Source organism: Rattus norvegicus, chromosome 1 (genome assembly GCF_036323735.1).
Source record: "Rattus norvegicus strain BN/NHsdMcwi chromosome 1, GRCr8, whole genome shotgun sequence".
Classification (NCBI taxonomy): Eukaryota; Metazoa; Chordata; class Mammalia; order Rodentia; family Muridae; genus Rattus; species Rattus norvegicus.
In genome coordinates this window covers 239,503,865-239,516,477 of record NC_086019.1, presented here as the reverse complement: position 1 = coordinate 239,516,477, position 12,613 = coordinate 239,503,865, and the positions used below count along the sequence as shown (strand labels likewise).

Sequence of the window (12,613 nt, the reverse complement as noted above, 5' to 3'; positions counted from 1 at the left end):
CAAATGACAAAGCATGGGAGAAATAACCAGGTAGTTTCAACTGAGCCAACCAGAGAGCATGTGGCCTGCTCTTACTGTGTAAATCTGGGGCCAGTTTCCTTCTTCCACTGACCATATCCCATCACCCACACTACAGGTACCCAAGCCTCAAATGCTATGCAAGATCTAACTGCTGGTTTTAACTACCCACATCCTGGCGAAGCAGAGCCAGTGTAGACAACAGAGTTTTCTGTTGAATCCATGTCTGCTTGTCTGTTTGAGACTTGGGCATTCAACAAGGCACCTTTCTGGAAATGTGTCCTCGAAGCCAGGAAGCAGACATTGCACAGAGAATGACATGGATATGAAGTAACGAAGTTCATGTCACAGAGATGTATGGCATGTGTTTTCACCTTCCCTGGGATGCTTAAGACCCATTTCCTGGAGAAAGTGATTGACACCTAGAGAGGAGTTAGGTAAGAAAATGGGAGAGGAAAAGCTAGGGAAGGTCTTGAAGGTACAGGACCTGTGGAAGACAAATTAGAACTCATTTGTTTGACTCTGTTCAAGACGATTTCCTTTCCTTAGTTACTCTGAAGTATTGGGATGATTTTTGTCCACAACCATGCAGGTAAAATACATAAGCTAAGGCAACAGTTGCACGTCTTGGGTCACAAACAGCATGTTTTACAGATAAGGGCTTTGCACCAACTAACCCTGAACAAGTGCACACTTATTACCCCACTCCCCACCCCTTATCGCCCTTCTCCTCCCCTCCACCCCGTCCCACAGCCGTGCTGAACTCCCTGGAACCCAGCTTATGGGAATGTGAGCCCTCAGGCTGAATTGAGTGACTGCAATGTGGATGGGCCAGGCTTGCCAGGGCAGCCTGTAGCATCCCTTCTGTCTGTTCTGTCCATTAGCCACAGGTTTCCTTAGAGAGGTTGGGAGTCAGCAAACCACAGCCTGTGGGCTGAATTGAGCCAATATCTACCTATTTTTGCTAATTTCACTTTAGTGCAACACAACTGTGTCCGTTGATTTTTGGATATATTAAAAATGCTTGCCATCTGATCCTCACAGATGATGCTGTTCTGCCCTTGGCCTTAGCAGCGACCATGCCATCAACCTTGGGTCATTCCTGTTCTGCTCCTGTTTGAGCTCTTCTGTTTCATCAGTTTGCCCTCCTCTCACCCGCAAGCGAGCGTCGTTTTGTCACCCTGTCCTCTAGCCTCTCTTTCTTCTCTCCTCTCCTCATAGTTCCTGCAGGTGATACCAGTCATATGGGGGCAGACTCTTACTGAGGTCACATCACAGCCCATTTCTGTCAGCTTTTTGTCTTTTTCTTTTTTTAACCCTTTTTAAAACTCCCTTTTCACTTAAATTGTGGTTACCATTCACACTTGAAAGGTTTTCGTTTCTTGGTTCAAAGAAGCCAAGAAGAGAAAAAGCACAAACTTTGGTTCCAGTGAAAGAATTACTTAAAGTTGAGCCTCATCACCGAGGAGGGTGCTCTCACTCTGTGCCCCTCAGAACACCACACTCCACTGAAAATGGGGATCCCCTCTCACCAGCGCCCGGGCTGTGGGAGGATGGAGGCAGCCGGGTGTTAATATGTGTGTCATGTGTTGTTTTCTGTACAGCCAAGAGCACTGCCTGATGGGTTCCTTCACTTATGTGTCTGTGAAAAAGTAAACTTTCCTTCTGAATTTATGGTGGAAAAATGGTGATTTGTGAGTGTTTGTTATTATTCTGAAAAAGTGCTTCAAGAACAGAAAGACACTCTTGCTGAATTTGGTGTAAATAAGAAAGCATAAAGTTCAAATTTCATGAATTAAAATACTACTGAATGAACACTTTTTAGAATGTATTTAGAAAAAAAAAAACTAGGAATACTACATTTTGAGGGCAACAGTAGAGATGAGCAATACATCTAGAAATTATCGGCATTTTTGTTTCCTGATGACGGAGCTGGGGTAGGTCTTGGTTGCTACTCTTTCCATGGTGACGTCACCTAGACGTGTCACCTAGACGTGTCACTCAGAGCATTGCAATGCAAGCATTGCCTGACTTAAGATAGCACTTTCTGGCCTGCCTTACACAAATCGTGGATCTACTGCTCGGGGATGTCCCATGAATTCGTAGAAGGAGGTAGAATAGGAGAGGGAGCCCACTCCCAGCTTCCTTCCCTAGGAAGGAGAACGTGTGTTCGTGTGTTCGGCTCAGAGGTGGAGGAAGCCAGGGCTCCCTCATCTTGCATTACCACCTGCTGGGGAGTCTGAGCAGGGATTGTTAAGTTTTCCTATGAGCTGTGTGTGTGTGTGTGTGTGTGTGTGTGTGTGTGTGTGTGTGAAAATAAACATATAAACTTAAACCGCTACAGGTAATATAGAGAGACTGATTTTAGGTCAGTTCTTTGCTATACATCGAGTTTTACCACTTCTTAAAGATGAAAGCATTATTTGCACATTAACTGAAATGAGTGTGCCTGTTTATCTTCACATAAAGAATTAACTCTTGGCTGAATATCGGATACTATAAGACGAAAACATCTTCAATATTTTTCACAGTTGATTGATATTTTGATTTTATAGTCATCAGTGCTGAGGATGCTACTTTGCATAACAGGGTAGTACAAAATGGCAGTCGTAGGTTTCAGGCAGTTACAGAAACTGGAAATTCCACTCTAATCACAAAGCAAAATAGGCAGCTTGTTTTAGAACTGTTTGCAGGTAACAACGCAGGCAGCAATTTTCCAAATGAAACGCTCTAGCAGTACATTTCAAAGATGTGCTAATTTTGATTTATATGCTGAGAGATGATGTTGGCAACATATTAGAAGCCTTTGTTGTCCATCATTCTATGGTTGTTTCTGTTAGATCGGAAAACCACAGTTAAGCACTGCAATAGGCCATGGTCTTCTCAGTGCTGAGCTGAGACGTTTTGGGTGGTGCTTGCTGGCATGGTGTGGTGTGGAGTGCACACTGTGAACTGCTCATGGCGCATGCTCAGAAAGCAGGCTGCCAGGAAGTCCCCCATGCAACAGGAGCAAGTGCAGCTGCAGGCACGGGCTTCAGGGCTTCCTCACACACTCAAGGCTTCCTCACACACTCAAGGCTTCCTCACACACTCAAGGCTTCCTCACACACTCAAGGCTGCTTCACACACTCAAGGCTTCCTCACACACTCAAGGCTTCCTCACACACTCAAGGCTTCCTCACACACTCAAGGCTTCCTCACACACTCAAGGCTTCCTCACACACTCAAGGCTTCCTCACACACTCAAGGCTTCTTCACACACTCGATTTTGAATGACATCGAGAAATCCAAGTGATGGTAAAGTCGTGTCTGCAGAAGGCAACTGCTGACTACATGGGGAAGATAAACCCTTGTGGACTTTTGGTTTATTTCTTCATGGTGCTGGGGAAAAGGAGAAAGTTGAAAGGCTTCACTGATTTCCCTGTGGGGAAAGTCTCCTAGTGGGGGTTATAGATTGGTATGACCCCCATGTGTTTGGATTGCTTCTACAACTACCTTACCAGTAATATCATTTCACAGAAAAGCAAGGTGCTGTTTCCTTTTAAATATAGAAGTATCTAGGAGTGAAGACAGCCTCAGTCTGCATTCCTATAAGCCTTCCGACATACATACTGGAAATATCTCGGCTGTATCGGTTGCTTGTTGGCTGTCAAAAGTGTCAGCAAGCACCATTTTCTGATAGCCTACCAGGCTCCTCCCCCTCCACTCCCCATCCCCCACCCCCACCCCTCACCATGTTGCTCTGGGTCTAGACGGCCTCCAGATGCTCATTGACTGAATCAGACTTAGGACTCAGCATACATTAAGCATCTAAACAGCCTTTGCTGGCGTGTTTCCTGTGGCAGCCCTCTTGATTTTTTTTCCTCACTTAACATAGGGGAAAGAAAGAGAATCAGGTCATTCAAAAGGAAAGCAGCCTATTTTAGGCACGTTGAGTGTTTTATGTGGTGGTATTTCTTTCTCCCTTTTACCACAGAGCTTGGCTTTTTAGAGAACTGGAGGAGCTTCCTAGCGTCCCGAAAAGTTAACTCCTCTTTTTCTCACTCCTAGTATTTACTATCACCTCTGTCATGTTTTCATGTCTAAGCTAGCATTCGGGAGAACTCAGTGTGTAGAGGCCTGGGAAACAGGAAGTCAGAACTCTGTGGCAGAGTAACCTTGGACAGATCAGTTAGTCTTAGGGTGTGTGCGTTATATCTGTCAACTGCAAGGCTGGGCCTTTGTGTGCAACAGAGGTTTTCTACCTTTCTATGTGACTGTGGGATGACCTTTTTGCTTTTTGCTTGTAGTCGGTTGGCCTGTTAGGCGAGAGGGGTTTTTGCTCAGTGACTTAATCTTGGCTTGAGTGCATGTTGCTTATGACGGAAGATTTCCTGAACTGATTTGTGGGGGGTTGTAAGTGTTTGAGATTATGAAGATTTAAGGATGATGGCTCTATCTATATCCTATCCACATTTATATCATCTATATCTGTGTAACTCTGTGTCTCTGTGTGTCTCTTTGTGTTTGTTTTCAGAGTTCGTGTTAGGGAAATTGACATGAAACTCTAGGTGTCTTCATTTTAATTGAGTTCTTAAAGCCAGTAAGAGAAAGTCTCAGCTTGTTTCAACTCTCCAGACATCTGCTTTAAACAGTGTTTAGGCACAGTGCATTCTGTACGATGTGGCCCTGGTTACTCTCCTGTGGGCAGGTTTGTAGAAAAGCTCGTATAATGGTAAGAATTTTCTTGGACCTCAGTGGCCCAAGCTTTGGCATGCCGAATAGCCTTTGAAGGCCAGCCAAGAGTCTGATCACCAGTTAGGTGATTTTGTTGGTAAATGGGACTAATTATATCCTTCAACTGGTTAGCCTAGGAAGAGAGGCCCCTCTCTCCCAGACTCAGGCTTCTTGGGCCTTCCTCTTTCTCCCTCCTTCTCTGCCAGAAGCCAGGGGAAGGCATCATGGACCTGTTTCTCCTCCCTTCTGCACTGATCATCTAGAGCCATGTGGCCATTGGTCCAGCTCAGTCTTTGCAGATCAACCTACCCACAAGTGATCTCTTGGCTGCTGTGGAGCCTGGCGTTTGGGCCTGAATTAGCTAAGTGTTAATCAGGCTGAAGTCAGGGTGTTACTGTGGCTGCTGTCTTATCCGAGGTACAGCTCGGGAAAGGATTCAGGTTTTGGGGGCTCGTGGGCCAAGCACCTTGGTTTGTTTCTTGTTGTCAGTAGCAGTTGCCCTCATGGATTCTCACTGGGTGGCTCACATCATGGTAGCCTGACTGCTCATCATAACCAGCATGGGAGAGAATCCTGTGGCAGAATGGATATTACAGTCTTTTGTATTCTGTAATTTTCGATATCCTAACAGTTATAGGTAGGCTCTAAGAGTTACTCATGCTCAAGAGAATGAAGAAGAGGCAGAGATCACGGGGCTGCTTTGGAGTTTGCCTCACCTGAGCCTGACCAGGACTTTGTTCCTCTTTTTGTCCTCAGTGTGTGTTCTCCTGCTTAACTAGAAGCCCCATTCCTGATGAATTCCCTCCCCTCCTACCCGCTTTCTCACTCTTCAAGTTCCTTGAGTGATGTTTTCCTCCTCCTCTTTCTTGCTTTAAAAAACAGTAGCTGCAGTGAAAGAGAACCGAAGCTCAGCGCTCCGAGGCTGTGACAGGATCACAGTATGTTTTGTCTTAGACCTGAATGGGCCCTGTGCTCTTTGTGCCAAGAGCGGGCTCTAACACTAGATGACATTTACTGTGATCCTTTCAGGAGTTCTTGTGGATCTATGCTAACGAGTCTGTAGCATTAGTACATTTGGTCCTTGAGCTCTTTGGCACTCAACTCTGAATGTTCCTTCCTCTCCTCTTGTCTTCAGTGAGCTGAGGCTGCGCTTTCTTGCTCTTCCAGGGTCTGTCTTGGGTGTGTGTCTTGTCTTCAGCTATTTCTCTTAGCATTGAAATAGCAGTGCAGTGTTGTGGGTGAGAACATGGAGTGAAACTGCCTGGCTTTGAGCCCCAGGCTTGACCATGAACTGAGTTGTCTTGAGCAAATCATTCAGTTTTCCTTCTGAATGGATGCTGGTAATATTTTTGAATTACCTCCTGCCCCCAGCATCTTCTGACTGCTGTTGCTGCTGCTTCTGAGGCAGATATCAGGAAGACAGTTTCCCCTTTATTGCTATAAGCAACTGTATACCCCAAGCCATTTCTGAGTCACCCAGTGAAATGGTCTGCATCATTTTCTGAGCTCTCGCAGATCTAATCTCTGTTGTTATGTGGACCTTTTTTCTATTATTTGCCCTCTCTGTAACACTGAGGATAATAGAACACTTAGGGAGCACTTGCTTTGCATAGGCTTTAGTGAGAGCATTGATTATGTCTTTGTATCTATAGTATGGCATCTAGCTATTAATACTGATATCACCCCATTCTATTGATGAAGAGATTAAGGTATGCAGAAATTGTACGTTGAGCTTAAGATCTTTCAGGAGTCATGGGGAATTGCAATTCTTGTGCGCACAAAGCACATGCTTTCAGTGACTCGGAACACTGTTCCCCAAAGAGAAGCCCCAGCTTCTCAAAGCAAGCCAGCTCCCTGAGAGGAAGAAAATGGGAATCTAAAACAATCTAACCTGTTTCTGTGAGAGTGTCCCCACCTATCTAGCTTTAGGTTAGAGCGTACGTTCCACATGGAGTATATTGGGCTAGAATTGTAATTCAGTTGTATGATGCTTGTCGGCAACTGCCCTAGGTCCAATGTTTAGCATCATATATGTGTGCAGGCACATGCGCACAAAACACACACACACACAGACACACACACATACATACACACACACACACACACACACACACACACACATACACACACACAGACACACACACAGACACACACACACACACACACACACACACACACACACACACACACACACTGTATTTGTTTTAGCCAGGCTTTTTGCATATCTGTTGTGGAGTTTTAGCATTGTCTTTGAAGCATAGTTAGGGTGTTGTAGATTTGTGCTAGTCTTTCTAGGGCTCACACATTTGGATAGTCCTTGTTAAGCGGGTCATCCGACTTCCTTGCTTAGTTCTGCTGGTGTGAACTTCATCTTTGTCTAAGTAGAGTTTCTCTTCTCTTCTCTTCTCTTCTCTTCCCTCCCCTTCCCTCCCCTTCCCTTCCCTCCCCTCCCCTCCCCTCCCCTCCCCTCCCCTTCCCTCCTCTTCTCTTCTCTTCTCTTCCCTTCCCTTCCCTTCCCTTCCCTTCCCTTCCCTTCCCTTCCCTTCCCTTCCCTTCCCTTCCCTTCCCTTCTCTTCTCTTCTCTTCTCTTCTCTTCTCTACAGCTGTCTCTTATTCCACCCAGCATGTGAGCTCTGTGGGAGCTAGAATTTTAACTATGCAGTTTTCCTTTCCATACTCAGCAGTATGCTTGCCAAGTTCAGGGCCCTCAGAAATATTTGGTGAATGAATCAAGTTTTCTCTTGATGGACCCACATTCTATCTTCGAATCTAGCATGAGTTGGTTATCTACACTTCTGTCTTAGTTAAGGTTCTGTTGCTGTGAAGAGACCATGACCATGGCAATTCTAATAAATGAAAGCATTTAACTGGGGCTGGCTTGCAGTTCAGAACTTGAATCCATTTTCATCATAGCCGGAAACATGGCGGTATGCAGGCAGTCTCCACTAGGTCTGGTTTGAGCACTTGACAACTCAAAGCCCACCCTCCAGTGACACACTTCTTCCACCAAGGCCATGCCTCCTAATAGTGCTGTCCCTGTGAGCCTATGGGGTCATTCTCATTCAAACCACCACAATCCTTAAAAGCCTGTACTTTTAATCCCCGTGCTTTGGCATAATGAATGGGTGGTTCATTAGTTGTTGATGTCACTTTTAATCATTTGGAACAGCTGGCCCATTACCATTCTTGATTACAATTTTAATTCCTTTAACTAATTTATTAAAAAATGTCTTGTATGGATGAAACAAAGAAGTGCACGCAGGCTGACAGGAACCGGATATAGATCTCTCCTGAGAAACACAGCCAGAATATGGCAAATACATAGGCGAATGCCAGCAGCAAACCACTGAACTGAGAACGGGACCCCCGTTGAAGGAATCAGAGAAAGAACTGAAAGAGCTTGAAGGGGCTTGAGACCCCTTATGAACAACAATGCCAACCAACCAGAGCTTCCAGGGACTAAGCCACTACTCAAAGACTGACCCTGGGCTCCAACTGCATAGGTAGCAATGAATAGCGTAGTAAGGGCACCAGTGGAAGGGGAAGCCCTTGGTCCTGCCAAGGCTGGACCCCCAGTGAACGTGATTGTTGCGGGGGAGGGCTGTAATGGGGGGAGGAGGATGGGGAGGGGAACATCCATATAGAAGGGGAGTGGGAGGGGTTGGGGGGAGGTTGGCCTGGAAACCGGGTAAGGGAATAGCATTTGAAATGTAAATAAGAAATACCCAAATTAATAAAGATGGGGAAAAAATCTCTTATAATAGTAAATAAGGTGTTTGGCCTCTTACATCAAGGGGGACTAAACTCAAAGGAGATAGATGTCCTCCTGCACATTGTCTGTGGCTGGTCTGAAGATAGAAGCAGTGTGCATCATTGGAAGGAGTGTCAAGGGGTGATTTAGAGGCATCCAGGATGCCTTCTGTAGATAATGAGATCGGATACTTTTGTTTCAAAGCTGGCATGACCTCACCCACACTGTTCTCACTGAAGCTATAGTGTGGTGCTGAGGGAAGCCTTGAAGATGAGCTGCCCATAATTTTCAGCATGATCCCCACATTCTGCAGATGCATGTGGAGTACACAACAGTTCACTGCTTCTGTTAGGAATGAGTCATTTTCTCCAGTCCATAGAAGGAACTCAGTACTGATCCAACACCAACAGACACACAGCTTCTGTTGGCTGAGGTCAGGAAAGGCTGCCAGAGAAGAAGGCACTCTCCATTCAACACTCCATCACAATAAAAGTGTGTCTCATAGGAAAGACGATGACAGGGAAGCGTCACTCATGTCACCTCAACAGTATGGCTGTCTAAACAAGACCTGAACAGGGGGAGCAGGAATAGACACGCTAATGTGAAAGTGGCATTCAGGGAACCCTACTACCAGAAAGAGCTGCAAAGGAACAATGACTACCTGGAGAGGGACAGTTCACCTTCCTAGGAATGGCCCTAATTGGTTCAACACCAAGTGGTCAGCCCTGAAATCGTATGCATGCAAACTATAGTAAACTGACTCAACAGGTTGCATTTATAGCTGATGAGTAAAGAAAGGAGGCCTTGAGTTTGAGAGGAAGTGGGAGTGTATGTAAGGGCTTAGAAGGGCTGAAGGAAGATGGAAATACTATAAATATGTTTTAATTTTTAAAAGTTGCAAACATAATATAAATTTGAAAAATGAATGTTAGGAAAGTTTGTGTTACTAAACCTCTTTCCAAAGGGTTCGCATAAGGAGTCTATGGATTCAGTGTGTTGCATACTAGTATTGTCTTTTGTAACAAGGAATTTAATCGTCTCTGTCATAATCATGCTAGTAACATGCTAGCTGGTGTTTTCTTGTGAGGACACCCTGTACAATGGTCTGTATACTCATCGCTATCGGCCGTGACTGCTCTGAACTGTGGACATTGTTGTCCTCAGTCTTACTAACCCAGAAACTGAGCCTCAGGTGGAATAAACTATTTGCCAAAGATTACACTGTTGGGAAATATCTAGGTGCGCTTTACTCATACTCCTTTGAAGCTTATGTCAAATCGTACAGCCGTCTCCATTCTTTTAGAAGCTTCCTTGCACGGTGGCCAGCCATATAAAGCCACAGCTAGCCAATGAGCATGTGCTCGACCATACATCTTCCCCTGAACGGAGGTCCTCCCCCAGATCTGTTGCTGTGGGCCTGTTCCTTCTGAGTGAGAAGCACCTGGATTCCTGTGGTGTTTCTTCCTCCTCCTCCCGAGTCCTCCCTGCACCTCCTCTTGCCTTGGGTAGCTTGAAGCTTCTGTCTTTGCTTCAGTGACTGTGGCAGCGCCGTATGGATGGAGCCATGCTAGCTTTCTTGTCCTTCTCTCTGCTCTGAGCTAGGAAAGTTAGCTCAGGGACCTGCCTGCCAACGTCGTCTACCCAGAGCCACATGCTTGTCACATAAAGTGATGGATGTTGCATTCTACCAGGGACAAGTGGGGTGTCTCCATGCTGGGCCCATGTGAAAAGAAGAAACCAGAAGTCCTGTTTCTAGTGTGTGACCCTGCCAGTTACATACTGATGTGAAATACTGAGGGACTCCTCTTAAAAAACAAAACAAAACAAGCCCTTTGCCGTGTATATTCCATTATTGGGTGATCGTGTACAGATCTCCAGGATTTGATGAACCCAACCTCTGGGCAATAAAGGATTTGCGATTGTTAAGTGTTCAATGTCCCTGTTGCCAGGGCAACACCTTTGTTGGATCAAAGGATGCTGACCGTGCCCTTTAGCTTATTTAACTATCACTACCACCCAGACAGACAGTAAGGGATGTTTAATGCTCGTGTAGAAATGAAGAAATGAAGGCTGGGGGAGAGGAATTCCTGTGGCTCGTCAGTGGTAGAATTTTGGACCATTGGGGTCTTGTTGTTTTTATTGTTACTTGTGTAGTACATTTGATAGAGATTATTAGAAAATACCGTACAACTAATGAGAATCTTCCTCCTGGTAACAGGTGATGGAGATGAACGGGAACACACGGAGAAGCTAGTATCCTGCAGGAAGCCAAGATGAGGAGAGTCTTTTTAAAATAATCCGTAAGTAAATTTTTGCTAGCTCTTTGGAATTCTTTTAATGACTGCGTGAATCATGCTTAAGAAGTCTCAATAAAAGTATGGAACAATCAAATGACTCAAGTTTGTAAAAACTGAAAATGTTTTTAAAAGTAGGTATTAGGGTAAAGTGTTGGTTCAGTGCTCCAAGAGCACTGGCTGCTCTTCTGGAGGACTCAGGTTCAATTCCCAGCACCCACAGGGCGCCGTATCGCTGGCTGTAACTCCAGCTCCTGGGGACCTAAGAATCTCTCTGGCCTCTGTAGTCACTGCATGCACATAGTACACACAGAGTACACACACAGCAGCTCTACATGTACATAACATTAAAAGAAAGATTAAGAAATAAATATCTATAAACCTCAGAGCAGGATGGGGACAGCTGAGAGAGTTTGTTAATGCGTGAAGCTTTCTTTGTAGAATACATCGTTTTTAGTCGAGTGCATTCGTTCTAGAGGACAGAAGAAAAGTGTCAAGTGATAGAAGGATTCCTTGTCCGGGGTCAGCAGTTAAACCAGGAATGGCCCCTGGAAAACACAGACGACCTTGTTTTCAGGGGCCACTTCCTTAGGTAGCTTTTGTGGGTCCATCAGAAGTATGAGTAAAATTTGATCCATTGCGTGAGACTTTTTCCTGTCCATTGTGCGATGCTATCCCTGGAGAGGCGTGACACAAGCTTCTATAACCTTGATAGGAAACCAATGACAGACCCTACAGACGAAAGCAAGAACACTGCCAAAGTCACACTTGGTGAACCAAAGCATTTACTGGGGTTCCTTCATGGCTGAGGGGTTACGTACAGGAGCAGGGATGAGTCAGATGAAAGCCCCCCCCTCCCCTCGCAGTGTGCTCCATGATTCTCAAAAGATGGGACCCCAGAGCTCTGCATAACTTTCAGACAACTTGACCATAGCCTGAGTCTCCTCAGCGGCCCTTGCTGACTGGATAACCTTGGGGGAAGGATGGGCCTAGGGCATCTATCTGCTCATTTCCAGAGCTCCTAGATGTCGGTATCAGGAATTGCCTTTAGCATCGAATGACAACAGTGACCGAAGTTGTTGCTGCTAAAGGCAATTCCTGATACCAATGCTAGGAACTTCTGGGTTGGTTATTTCCTGAGTTTTTATGAGCTTCCCTCTAGAACTTGGAGTCTTAAGGAAACCTCCTTAAGGGGTTTCCTGGTGTTGGCGTGCCTTGGAAGAATTGTCACACCATGCTGTAGCTCTGAACAATGGTTAGCTGTGTGTCAGTTACGTTCGGCTGGTTTCCAGTTTGCTGTGATAATGGCAGTGCAGTGTGTGTGGAGTGGAGACCTCAGCTAATTCAGTCAGGCATTTCCAGACCCACATGCTCGTGGGCTACCTCAGCTCATTCGTCTGTGCGGTGGACCTGCTGAGCCCCATTATGACTAGAGACTGTCCACAACACTCTGCAGTGCGACAGGCCCACAGCAATGCAGGTGCTTTCTATCCGCATACTTAGTATTGTCATTTACAGTCTATTTAAGATGGGCCAGCTCAAATGTGGCAGCTCACTGGAAGAGTGCTGATAAATCTTTAAGTGGCAAAGTTCAGTAAGTGTCAGCACTGTGGCTGTGCCAGGATGGCTTCCTGTGTCTGCAGGCTTCTTGGGGTATAAACCTTTCTACTGTGGTTGATTTTAGCCTATCCCATAGAAGTCACCCAAAATGGGTTTAAAAGTGATGTGCACTCTATATGCTTTTCTGTGACTCAGACATAGTCCCAACCAGCATCAGGAGCTAAGCGAATGGTAAAATAATCAGGAAGTAATTAATTCAAGTATTTATTATCTT

At 45.4% G+C, this 12,613-nt stretch overlaps 1 protein-coding gene across 42 annotated transcripts in view; it reads left to right on the top strand.

Annotated features, from left to right (window-relative positions):
• Positions 1 to 12,613, top strand: part of Sgms1 (sphingomyelin synthase 1) — a 271,205-nt gene that overhangs the window by 164,718 nt on the left and 93,874 nt on the right. For 39 of the 42 annotated variants that reach the window (XR_005487755.2, XR_010053998.1, XR_010054000.1 and 36 more), the window contains one exon: positions 10,704 to 10,785. The exons of the other annotated variants lie outside the window; for them this stretch is intronic. The gene's annotated coding sequence lies outside the window, so the exon portion shown is untranslated. The remainder of the gene's footprint in view (positions 1 to 10,703; positions 10,786 to 12,613) is intronic. 42 annotated transcript variants of the gene reach the window in all.